The following is a 12,504-nucleotide window of genomic DNA, read 5'->3' as shown; positions in this document are numbered from 1 at the left end:
TCTGGGCCTCAGTTGCCACATTGTTAAAATGAAATGTTCCGTTACATCATCTCTGGAGTTCTTTCCAGGGCCAAAACTCTGTGTATGGAAAATGTCTGTGAGCTCTAATGAATGTTCATATATGCTACGGGAGAACATGTCTGGCCTAGAAATGGGTTCAGCATAAATTATTTTTGCCCCTCCAGCCCTGTACAACTGCTGAAAGCCCGGCTTAGCTTCACCGTTTCTCAGCTCCTATCTCCCACCTAGTTACTTAGGAATTGGCAAATTCCAGGGGAAAGCACATGGAATACTGGGCTCACCTCCATGTGTTTCTCTTCACTCTGGGATCTTGATCCTTCAGGTCTTGGCTTCCTGGAGAGCTCTTTGATGCCTTCTAACAGATTTTTATGTTCTTTTTAACAGTTCTAAACGGGTTTTCTAGTTGTATATGGAGAGGATTGCTCTCTACAAGCTAGTTTGTCTTGAGTAGAAGCAGAAGTTCGGTCCTATGTTATTTAAGTGAAAATGGCTGGTGATAAAATGTATGCACAGTGGGATCCTATTCATATGCAAAACATGTCTATGCGTTTATGCCAAAGAAACAGTGAAAGAGTGAAAGCTACATACAGCCTCTACTTCTGGCTGGGTTTTCACTTTTTTAATGTTTAGCTGTATTTTTCAGATTTTATACAGTAGACTCTGATAATGTCTAAACTGGGATTGACCTTTGAGGTCATTTATACCCATTTTAAAAATGAGGAAACTGAGGTCAAGAACATGTACGTTCATTTCAAACAATTATTGGAGGCTTGCTGTGAGCAGAGATCCATGTTACGGGGCCTCTGGGGCATCTAAAGAAAGGTAACACCTAGTCACTTATTCCTCCACCTCAAGTGTCCCAATTGTGCTTGACTTTGGGATATGAAGATGAAGATGACAAGAATCTGCCCTCAAGGTATTCTAGCTATGGAGAAAAATATCCAAATAGACCATCCCAGGTATGAGGTGGTAAATGCTAAAGTAATGATGTGGCAGAGACTGTGGTTGGAGTCTTAATAACCATTCTTTCAATATCCAACCAAAAGATTGGATTTCTCGGCCTCCCTTGCAGCAAGGTATAGTCATGTGACTAACTTTTGGCTGATGAGAGGTAAGGGTAAATGTTGTGGGGGTTATTGAGAAGTCTTTTAAAAAGGAACTTACAAAAAATAATAAATAAGTAAATAAAAAGAAAAAGCAAATGCTCCTTTCCTTTTCTCTGACACTTGGGATGTAGATGCAATGGCTGGAACTTTAGCAGCCATTTTGACATATAATATCACCTTAGGAAGGGAGCCCCAGACTCAGATGATGGAGCAAATAAAATCGCCTCAGTCACTGACACGGTGGAGCTGCTATATCAGCCCTGGACTGTCTATCTCCATACTTTTTTTACATGAAAAAGAAATTTATTTTGCTTATCACCCCATTATTTTGGATTTTCTCTTTCATACAGATAAACCCAATCCTAACTTACACAAATTCTAAAAATAAAGTGCTATGGGAATGAAGGAGTAAAGGGAGGGAGGAATGAGTATTTCTACTCGTGAGCATCAAGGACGTCAGAGGAGGTGTGAAGGGTGTGAAGAGTTCACCAGTGGGATGGGCAGGGATTAAGAAGGAAGAAGGTTTCAGACAGAGTGAACCATGCAGGGAGCATGAGCACAGGGCTGGAAATGGGCATTGGAATGTGCTGGAGATGGGCACATGTGTACTGGAATCAAGAAGCCTGGACTCAAATCTTATTACAATCTTTAGCAAGTCACTTCATTACTCTATGCCTCAGTTTCTCCATCAGGAATATGAGGATAATAGTATTAACCTCATTGCGTTGTAGTGAGGATAACATGGGTTAATATATGAAAAATGCTTAGAGCAATGCCTGGCACATGGTGAGTGCTCAGTAAATGTTGGCTGTCATATGCTTGTCTGTAAAATGAGATAATCACAGCCTTACGTTCTATGCTGGCCAGTGCATATAACATGGCACATGGCTTTATACACAGGAGGTGTCCACTAATGTAGCTCTCTTTCTCTCCCTTCCCTCAAGGAGCTTACAATCAACATTTAACAAATCTTCATTAAGCCCCTACTCTGTGCCAGGCCCTGGGCCAGGAGGTTGCTGATTCTAGGACAATCAGACCTTATTGCTGACTCCAGTGGCTTCGTCTCAAGGAAAGGAAGTAAAATAAAGACACAAGCATAATACAGTGTGAAAAGTACAGCAGTGGTTCAATTTCAGTTCACGAACTCGGGTAAGCAAGAAAGGTAACTTTAGTTCTGTTACATGAGCTCAGTCTCTGCTATGATCTCCCATTTCGGGTGGGAATCCTTAATGGCAGGTAAGTTGGGTTTTTCCTATTTCTCTGGGGGTAGTATGTCAGTTCTAAGGATCTTGTGGGGACACACACACACACACACACAGGGTCCTGCTAAATTATCTTTTGTTCCTGAGTCTCATTTCCTCTCTCAGCTGCTGCTGGGGTCCTTGCAAGTGCACAGGAGCTGTTGCTCAGCCTCCATGGCCCCTGGTATAGAGAGCTCTGCTAGACATTTGAGGCTCTTCGGCCCAGCCACACACAGCCATTTTTCTGCCAGAGAGTCTGCTTAGGAGAAGAGTACAGGTTTTTCCACATTCAATTTCTCTGAAGTTATCTGGGGATCCTGGGATCTTTCTCCAAGCTCAGGGCCATGTCCAGAGAAGGAGCAAGTTCAAGTGTGCCTTTCCTCAGGGGCTTGTGCCATCCATCTCCCCCTTTGCTGCGGCTCCAGCTCTCTTTCCTACCCTTGTCTCTGTCAACGTTTTAAAAGAAAAAGGTAAATGATTCAGCCAGCAAAATCCAGTCTCCTCAGAAATAGCAGAGGAATTGCAATCTGGGACAAGCAAAATATAACGGACCATAAGCAAGTCTCCAGAGCAAAGGAGGGGATTTCTTTATAGAAGGAAAAAGGGAGTGGGTGGGATTGTTTTGAACAAAAGTTCATTAGAAGAAAACGAGTTTGAAGTGGGGGCAGGCTCCCATTGGCTGCAGGCGAGGGCAGCTTGCCTTTGCCAGCCCAAAGGAAAGCTTCCTTCTCCCTGCTGCACTATGCAAGCTGCGACCATGGCTTCCCTACTCCAATTCTCAGTTCGGTTTCCTTAACACATTTTCACATCTGGAAACTCTTGCCTAGCTTCAGAGAGGTGGAACCTTGCTCCTAAACATGATGCATTTCCCCATATTAATCGCCTCATCAGTACGTACGAACCTTTTCCTGTTGCTCCTGAGACCCTAGACTTTTGAAACTCAAAAGGCAGGAAAAGATTTTGATTTCTTTTTTTTCCATGGAGCCAGAAATAGAAAGTAGCCTTCAGACAGTAGCTTAAGATAAGACCTCTGGGTAACAGAAATTAGCAAGAATGAAAAACAATTCAATTCATGCCCCCTTCAGAATGGCTGAAATAAAGACAAGGGACAACATCAAGTGTTGGCTGGGATGTGGAGCCCCTGGAACTCTCCACCATGCCTGGTGGAGATGCAAAATGCCACAGGCACTCCGGAAAACTGCTTGGCAACTTTAATAAACGTAGATCTGCCTTATGATCCAGAAATTCCACTCCTAGGTATGTCTTTGAGAGAAATGAAAACATGTCCACAGAAACTGTCCATAAATCATAACAGCTTTATTCCTTATAGTCCAAACTGGAAACAACCTAAATATCCACTCAAACAGAAGTTTGAATAAACAGATTCGTTGTCTGGGACCCCACAGCCATCAAAGTAGATGAACTACTGTTGCCCACAACAACAGAGAAGGAAAAAAATCATTATTTTAAATAAGAGAAACCAAATGCAAAAAAAAAAAAAAAGTGAATATTGTATAATTCTACTTATATGAAGTTCAATAACTGGCAGGACTAATCTATGGTTTTAGAATTGGTTACCTCTGGGGGTGGGGTGGGGAACAGGACTGTTATTGACCTAGAAGAGGCACTGGAAGCAGGTGCTAGAAAAATTCTATACTTTGATCTTTGGGATGGTGACACAGGTACATAGATAGGTAAAATTTTAATATTTGTGCATTTTACTATGTGGAAGTCAGTTTTAAAAATCTCATTTTAATTAAAAAATGCAGAGGCAAATATTTCAAAAATAATATGCTACCATTGGTGCTATGGGAGGTAAACACACAGGACTCTGTGATACCCCAGGAGGGGTATTCGCCACACCATGTGTGGGGTAGGTGTGTGGTTGGAGGGGTCCCCAAGGAAGGCTTCCTGGAGGAAGTGATGGCTCAACTAAACGTCAAAGGACTTGAACAGAAGGTCAAGCAAAAGATGTCGCTAAGGGCATTCTAGGCACAAGGAACAGCATGCAAAGGCACTGGGTGAGTCCCAGGAGAACTTGACTAGGTGTGAGGGTGAGGGGATGAGACTGCAGATGGAAGTAGCAGTCAGATCTGACAGAGCCTCATATGCCAGAGGGTAGCTCAAAGGGGGAGGTCCTGAAAAGTTGCGGTCAGATCTGGACTTTAGGAAAGCTCCCTCAGGAGGAAGCAAGGACAGTGGTGGTGGTGGCGGGGGGGTGCAATAATCCAAGAGATGGGGGTATGTGGTCTGAACGAGGGCAGGGGTAAAAGGGTTTGGGGTTGAGAGAAAAGCTTCCGGGGACACTGAGGAGGAAGGCTTTGGCAACTGATAATATTGGGGGGAAGTTAAGGAGACTGTCAAGATCTTGCCTTTCATGTCATGGTGGAGCCAACTGCTGAGAAAAAGATCAGAGGAGGTAACATCTGTAAGTGTTGTAGTGGTTGGCCAGATGTTGTTTTGCCCGTCCAGCCCGTTTCCCCCTCTCTCTTATGACAGATCCCTGCTTTTCCTAAGGAGAACTTATTCCTTCCTAACCTTAGGCCACTTGCATAACGTGGGGGTGTAGGACATGTGACCGTGGCCAATCAGGAAGTTCCAGCTCTCTGGTGGAATGCACTGATTGGTTCAGGGTTTGACACATGACCCAGATTGATCCAATGAGAGTTAGCCCTGGAAATTCTGGTGGAACGCTTGGCAAAGAATCCCGTCTTTTCTTCTGGGATTGCTGGGCTAGTGGAATGGAAGCCTGGAGCTGCTAATGGCCCTCTCTGCCACCAAGAATGGGAAAGGCTGCCTGAGATAAAGCCAGCACTTGAGTAAATAGCGCCGAAAGAAAGAGAGCACTATGCCTGATGATACTGTTTGGGCTTTTAGATCCAGCCATGCCTGAAGGCTAACCTATATTTTTCATTTTGGTGAGCCAATGGCTTCTCTTCTTGGAGTAATCCTATTTGAGTTGAGCTTTTTGTGACTTTTAACTGAGAGAGTTCTGATGACTATAGGCTTGACTGGAAAGTTTCACTTAGGTACAGAGCTTCTGTTAGGAATGATGTAAAAGCTCTGGGAATGGATAGTGATGATGGTTGTACAACATTGTATATGTACTTAATGCCACTGAATTGTACTCTTAAAAGTAATTAAAATGGTAAATTTTATCTTGTGTATATTTTATCACAATAAGAAAAGTTAGTAAGAACTTTTTAAAGAATATGTTATGATAGACAAGCAACCCATTCCCCACACAACAGGTAGAGGGCCCCTTTGATGCACACTGGATCATCTTTATTGAAAATCGTCCAGAGTCTTCCCATCCCATTTAAAATTCAGCCCATACACCTTCCCAAGGTCTGCAAGTCTCCCTGTCATCTACCCTTGCACCCCTCTGTCCTCATGTCCCACCCTCCTCCCTGGGCTCACTACCTTCCTGTCACTCTAGTCTCCTTGCTCCAGGCAAACACAGCAATCTTTTGTCCTGTGTTTGGGCCTCTGCACTTGATGGTCCTTCTGCCTGGGACACTCATTTCACCACCCCTCAACCTCCCCACCCTCGCCAATCTTTCCACAGTCCCCTCACCATCGGTCAATCTGTACTTAGGTGCCACCCTTTGGAGAAGCCTTCCCTGGTCAAAGTAGTGCCCCCTGCCTATCATTTCACCCTTCATGGTGCTCAGGGCTGTCTGCAGTGGTCTTTTTCTTTGTTGGTTTGTTTATTATCTCTCAGCCTACATTTGAATGTAGGAGGGCAGCTAGAGGGCAGGAACTCTAGCTTGTTCCTCTCTGTGTCCCCAGCACTGAGAAGAGCACATGGTCCATAGTATGTGCTTAATAAATGGTACTGAATGAACTATTTGCACAGGTAAGTTCCTTACAGGCAATTCTCCAAGTGGGGAAAGCTGAGCCCAGAGAAGGGAAGGGGCTTATCAAAGGCATCCTACAAATCAGTGTTAAAAGAGACCTAGACCCAAGACTATTGGTTCTACATTCAGTTCATTTTCTGTAATTCCTCCCACCTCTTTTTGTCAAAAGAGTTGCAAGGCTTCAGTGATTTCCCACCTTGATGCAAGTATCTCAGAACAGAAAGAAGAGTGAACTAGAAGCCAGGAGACTTGGGAGCTGGATCTAGCACTGCCATCCACACACCCTCCAGACTGGGTCTCCTGGAGGACAGGGGCATTGTGAGCATCTGGTGCACTCATAGTACAGGAGGTGCTTAGGCAAGGTTTGCTGAATGAGTAAGTGATTGCTTGCATGAAGAAATAGGTGTCAACAAAGGGTGATGGTTAACATCTCAGGGTCTGAGCTAGACAGATTTGAATTCAAATCCTGACTATGCCACTTTCTTGTTGTTGGACACCTGATCTCACAAGAAGAATATATTTGGCATCACCTGTGCTAGTTAGTCTCCAAGATGGGTCCCAATAACCCTCACCCCCTGGTATTTATGTTTGTTTGTAGCCCATATAAAATTAGGGTTGGCCTGCATTGACCCACAGAATACTGCAGGAGTGACAGTACGTGACTTTGGAATCTAGATCATAAAAGGTATTGCAGCTCCTCCTTGGACTCTTGGATGGTTCACTGGGTAAACCAGCTATCATCTTTTAAGGACACTCAAGGAGTTCTGTGGAAAGAGGGACCAAGGCCCCCACCCATCCCAACAGCCAGCACCAGCTTGGGAACAGATCAGTAAGCCACTTGGAACTGGACTCTTTGGCTCAGTCAAGCCTTCAGATGACTAAAGCCTCAGCTTCATGAGAGACCTTGGGATAGAACTGCCCATTCAAGGTACTTCTGAATTCTTCACCCACTAAAACCACAAGAGAGAACAAATGATTATTGATGTTTCAAGTCACTAAGTGTCTGGGCGATTTGTTACACAGTAAAAGGTAACTAATATATCATATTCATCTTTATCGCTGACATTTTCTGAGAGCTTACCATGTTTTCATTTGAAACTTCCCAGTAATGCTATGAGATATGTGCTGTTATATTTGTTCTACAGACAAGAAAACTGACGTATAGGACAGCAAAATCTCTCCCTGCAGAGCTCCTGAACTTAAGGGCTTTATGGTTAGGCCTGAGAGTCAGAAACTCAGATATGTATGACCTAAGGCAAATACGGCTCTAGGATCCCAGAAGGGAGAGATGGATTCTGGATTCTGGTTTCTGGTAGTTTCTCATAGGTTGAGAGAACACTCCAAAAGCAGCAGACACATCCCTGCCCTTGAGCACCTGACTAGTGGAGGTCAGATGCTTATGAATTGCGTATGGTGTTCGGTTGCTGAGAAACACATACATGTTTACACAATAATGATGAAAAAGAATAATCCTTCATAAAGGTCTGGCACTTTGCACATATAAAGCTTCATACCTGCAGAATTCCATGGAATTCCACCTGACAGGTAAGCATGGATTTATGGACTGAATGTGTCTCCTCTCTCCCAACCAAATTCATATGTTAAAATCCTAACCCTCAATATATGGTAGGTATTTGGAGGTGGGGCCTTTGGGAGGTAATCTGGGTTAGATGAAGTCGTAAGAGTGGGACCTCATGATGGGATTAGTGGCCTTGTAAGAAGGGTACCATGGAGAACTTTCTCTCTTTCCCTCTCCCTTCTTTCTCCTTCTCCTCCCCCTTCCCCTTCCCTTCCTTTTCCTCCTCCTCCTCCCCTCCTCCTCCTCCTTCTTCTTCTCCTCCTCCTCCTTCTCCTCCTCCTCCTTCTCTCCCTCTTTTTCCCTCTCCTCCCTCTCTCTCTCTCTCTTTCCTCCTCCTTCTCTTTCTTTCCATGCACACACAGAGAAAAGGCCACAGCAAGAAGGTGACTGTCTATAAGGCAGGAAGAGAGCTCTCACCAGAACCCAACCACGCTGGCACCCTGATCTCAGACTTCCAGTCTCCAGAAGTGTGAGAAAATAAATTTATGTAGTCTAAGTCACCCAGTCCATGGTATGTCACAGCAGCCTAAACAGACTAAGACACATGGTAATGTATATTTTACAGATGGGGACACTGAAGCTCAGAAAAAGTTATAGGACTCTCTAAGAGTCACACAGGCTTTAAGTGGCAGAGCCCAGGTTAAAGCCTGGCAATTGGGTGTCTTTACAAGTGCAAAGGGGCTGTCAATGGGGTTCCTCTAAGGGAGGTTCTAGGAAGAGGTGAGCAGAGAGCAGGGTTTTGAAATGGGGAGGGGGGCTGGTGGAGAGGATGGGGCATGGAGGGCCTAAAGGGGCAGGGTGAGTGAGCCCCAGGAAGCTCCTGGGGGGTGTGAAGACAGAAAGGGAACATAGCCGGAATGGAAAGAATGAGCAAGTCTGGGTGTGTGGAAGAGGCTTGGCTGAAGGAATTCGAGTGTTAGGCGCAATTGCAGCAGGAGGGTTGTGCAGACTGAGAGACCCTGGAGCTGGGGCCAAAGTCAACCACTGTGCCTAAAGTGAGAAGAGCTGATTTTGCGTCTTGGGTGGTTTTAGAATATTCACAATATTTTGCAATCATCACCACTATCTACCATCACCTCAAAGAACAACTCCGGATATCCCCATTCCTCCCTCCCCCATTCCTTGGCAACCACTAATCTACTTTGCCTCCATAGACTTCCCTGTTCTGTACTTTCATATAAATGCAATCAACTCGACTACATGCTGTCTAATGTGACTGTCTTCTTTCACTTAGCATAAGTTTATCTATGGTTTTCAGGGTTTATCTATGTTGTAACATTACTTCACTCCTTTTTATGGCTGAATAATATTCCATTGTAGGGATATTTCACATTTTTGTGTATCCATTCATTCGTTGATGGACACTGGGTTGTTACCTCTTTTGGGCTGTTACGAATAATGCTGCTATGAATATCCTTGTATAAGTTTTTGTGTGAATATATGTTTTTGTTCTCTTGTGTATACATCTGGAAATGGAACAGCTGGATCATATGGGAATTCTTTGTCTAAGTTTTAAGGAACCACCAAACTGCTTTCCAGAGCAGCTGCACCATTTTACCCTCCCATCCCCAATGTTTGAGGGTCCATATCCTTGCCAGCACTTGTCTTGTGTTTTATATAGCCATCCTAGTGAGTATGAAATGGTATCTCATTGTGGTTTTGATTTGCATTTCCCTAATGACTAATGATATTGAGCATCTTTTCATATGCTTATTAGCCATTTGTATAACTTCTTTGGAAAAATGTCTATTCAGATCCCTTGTCTATTTTTAGTTGAGTTGTTTGCTTTTTAGTATTGTTTTGTGAGAATTCTATATAGAAACTAGATACTAGACCCATATCAGATATATGACTTGCAAATATTTCCTCCCATTCTCTAGGGGTCGCCTTTTTCTTTCCTCCCATTCTCTGATGGGCAGGGCTTCTCTGAGGCTGGTAGGGACTTTACCCCTGGTGCCAGATCACCGAACACTCTCCCACCATGGAAACAAATCGTTCCTCAGAGGTCTCACCCAAGAGGACATGTTAGTACCTCCTCAGTACCTTTACAGCAGTGCCCCACCTGCCAGGCACTCAGGGCATAAGTCTTAAGATAACATAGTCTCTTCCCCCTTGAGTTCCCTGTCTCCATGAACAATACCCACAATCACCCAGACTCTCAAGTGCCCCCTCAGGCCACCGGCCAGTTTGCCACCATAGCCCTCACTTCTGGTCCTCTCTCCTCCCCCCACATCCCATTCTAGGCCCTGGTTACCTGAAGGATTTCAGTGGCTCCATAATTGCCTATAGACCTCCTGGCTTGCTTCTTCCAGTCCATTCTCCCCTCCATCAGCACAGAAGCAGAGTAACTTTTCTTAAGTAAGAATCCCATCATGGGTCTCCCCTCGCCAACAACTTCTCAATGGCCGCAGTCAAGAGAGAAGACACATGCGGAAGCAGTGGCATTTGGCTTAGACTGCTCTCTTTACCCTCTCTCTTGAAGTGACTCAGCCAGACTGAACCTTTTCCCAATTTCCCAACTCGCCCCGCCTCCATGCTGGGCAACTCACTCTGACACAGGAAAGAGTAAAGAGATGGCCATGGGGAACTCCAAAATAGGTCATGGGTTGGGCAGCAACAGGTCACAGAGGAGCTGGGGGTTTGTGTGGGGAAGAGGGAGGGGAAGGGTGCAGGGGGAGGGGAGAGAACCTCACTCACACATGCAGTGACGCGCTTGGACTTGGACATGCAGGCCTGCTCGGCGGACTCACCTAAGTCTGTGGGGTGTGTGAGAGCCTGAGTCAGCCCTAGGTGTTGGGAGGAAGATTCCGCTGCACAACCCCCCCCCCCCCAACTGACCCTCCCAGATTCCTTAAACCCAAGCACTGAAAAAGCCTTAGAGATTCCGTGGCCCATCGCTCATCCCTTTGCCTCTATTAAACCCCCATTCTTCCCACCTCAAAAATGGAAATGATGACACCCTCTGGGCTTTTGTAGAGCTCAAAGAACACGTGTGCCTGGAAAGTACATCTAGGCTCTTGCGTTAACTTTTAGATCACATGGGAAAACTGAGGCCCAAAGAGACAAATCGGTAGTTTTCAAACTTGACTGTGGCTGAGGATCATTAGGAGAATTTGTTGAAAATAAGGATCCCTGGATCCTACGCAGCTTCTGGTAGGTGTCTTGTCATCTATATTTTTTAACAGGCGACTCTGCTGGGAACTAGGGGAGCAGCTGACTGCTCTGAGGATACACGGAAAGGTGTGGGAGGGTGAGGGGGCCCATCTTCTGATGAGGTCTGGTTCTCTTCCCAGAATTCTGAGAGGTGCCTCGCGAGAGGTCACTGAGGTCCCAGCTGTGTGTGGTTGACCACCTTACTTTCCCAGACTGGAAGCCAGAAGCTGGCTTTCCTGCTGTCAAGCTGCTGGAAATACTTCTCCCTGCTGGATTTGGCTGTTAAGGATGTTCTGGGGAGAGAAGTCTCTTGGGGTGCAATCTCTAATGAGCTGGGAAGGGGCAGTTTGGGGAGGGAGGGAAAGGAAGCTCCATCCTAAAGTGAACAGAACTGAAACCAAATCAAACAGGAGACAAGTTTGTCTTGGGGCAGGGTGGGGACTGCAGTGAGGAGGGGGTTGGCTAGGGCAGGCGCTTCGGTGGTCACCTCGTTGTCTGTCTCAGGCTCCTGGCACCTTCCTGGCTCCCTGCTTGCCTTTTCCATCTAAATGTGTTCTCTGGACAGGATCTGAACCTCATCTACACTCAAGTACAATTGTCTAATAATTCCAATCTAAAACATGATCATATTCCTTCTTTCTTTTCTCTTTCCTTCCTTCCTCCCTCCCCTACCCCTTCCATGGCCTGCTTTCTAATTTTGCCTCTGGTCTTGAGCTCTTAATCTGAATTGCTTTCCCCAGGTCTTTATTTCTTCGTTGAGGATTTGTGTTCTCCACACTTGCTCTGCAAAGCTACAGCTCTGGTCATGTCCACACTCAGCCAATGCTGCATCCACCCCCATGCAGCTGCAGCGGAACAGCCACCCTGGCTGTGCTCGCTTTAAAATCCGTGACCTTGCGTATTGCATGGTGCACTGGGTGTTATACACAACTAATGAATCATCGAGCCTTACATCGGAAACCGGGGATGTACTGTATGGTGACTAACATAATATAATAAAAAATCATTAAAAAAAAATAAAAAATAAAAAAAAATAAAATCCGTGACCTTGAACGTCAAGAGAGCTCTTGGTACTGCCTGGAAGTTAGGCTCTACCTACCTACCCATTGGCTCTCCAGCTCTGTTAGACTACTGTTCCACTCCTCTGCTCCCCTAAACCCTTAGTACCCCACCACCCACCCACACTCTCCACTGCCTATTCACTGACAAAATCCAAGCAGTCAGAATGTCCACATACCCACCACATACCACCACGCGCTGACCCTCCCACGTACTCAGGCTTCCTACTTGCTGCCACAGGTGAACAGCCCGTGAGCTCCTGAACTTGTCTTTGTGCGCTGGACCCCAGCCCCCTTCATCTGCCCTCTTTTTCCACAGCATCAGTTTTATTTAAAAAAAATTTTTTTCACAGCATCATTTTTAATCTCTTCTGGATCATTCTCATCAACATACAAACATGCCATCATTTCTCCCATCTTTAAACCAACAACAAAAATCTGGGCTGCTACGTGCAAAAGAGTAAAACTGACCCACTTTTTTACACC

At 45.3% G+C, this 12,504-nt stretch overlaps 1 protein-coding gene across 2 annotated transcripts in view; it reads right to left on the bottom strand.

Annotated features, from left to right (window-relative positions):
- Positions 1-10,295, bottom strand: part of HRH1 (histamine receptor H1) — a 92,493-nt gene extending 82,198 nt beyond the window's left edge. Inside the window, exon 1 of one of the 2 annotated variants that reach the window (XM_048226712.2) lies at positions 10,062-10,295. The gene's annotated coding sequence lies outside the window, so the exon portion shown is untranslated. The remainder of the gene's footprint in view (positions 1-10,061) is intronic. The other variant, XM_044385069.3, reaches the window with a different exon arrangement.
- Positions 10,296-12,504: the final 2,209 nt, after the last annotated feature.

This window comes from Ursus arctos, unplaced genomic scaffold, assembly GCF_023065955.2.
Source record: "Ursus arctos isolate Adak ecotype North America unplaced genomic scaffold, UrsArc2.0 scaffold_14, whole genome shotgun sequence".
Taxonomy (NCBI): domain Eukaryota; kingdom Metazoa; phylum Chordata; class Mammalia; order Carnivora; family Ursidae; genus Ursus; species Ursus arctos.
The sequence above is the reverse complement of the archived record's forward strand: the minus strand, read 5'-3'. Positions and strand labels throughout refer to the sequence as shown.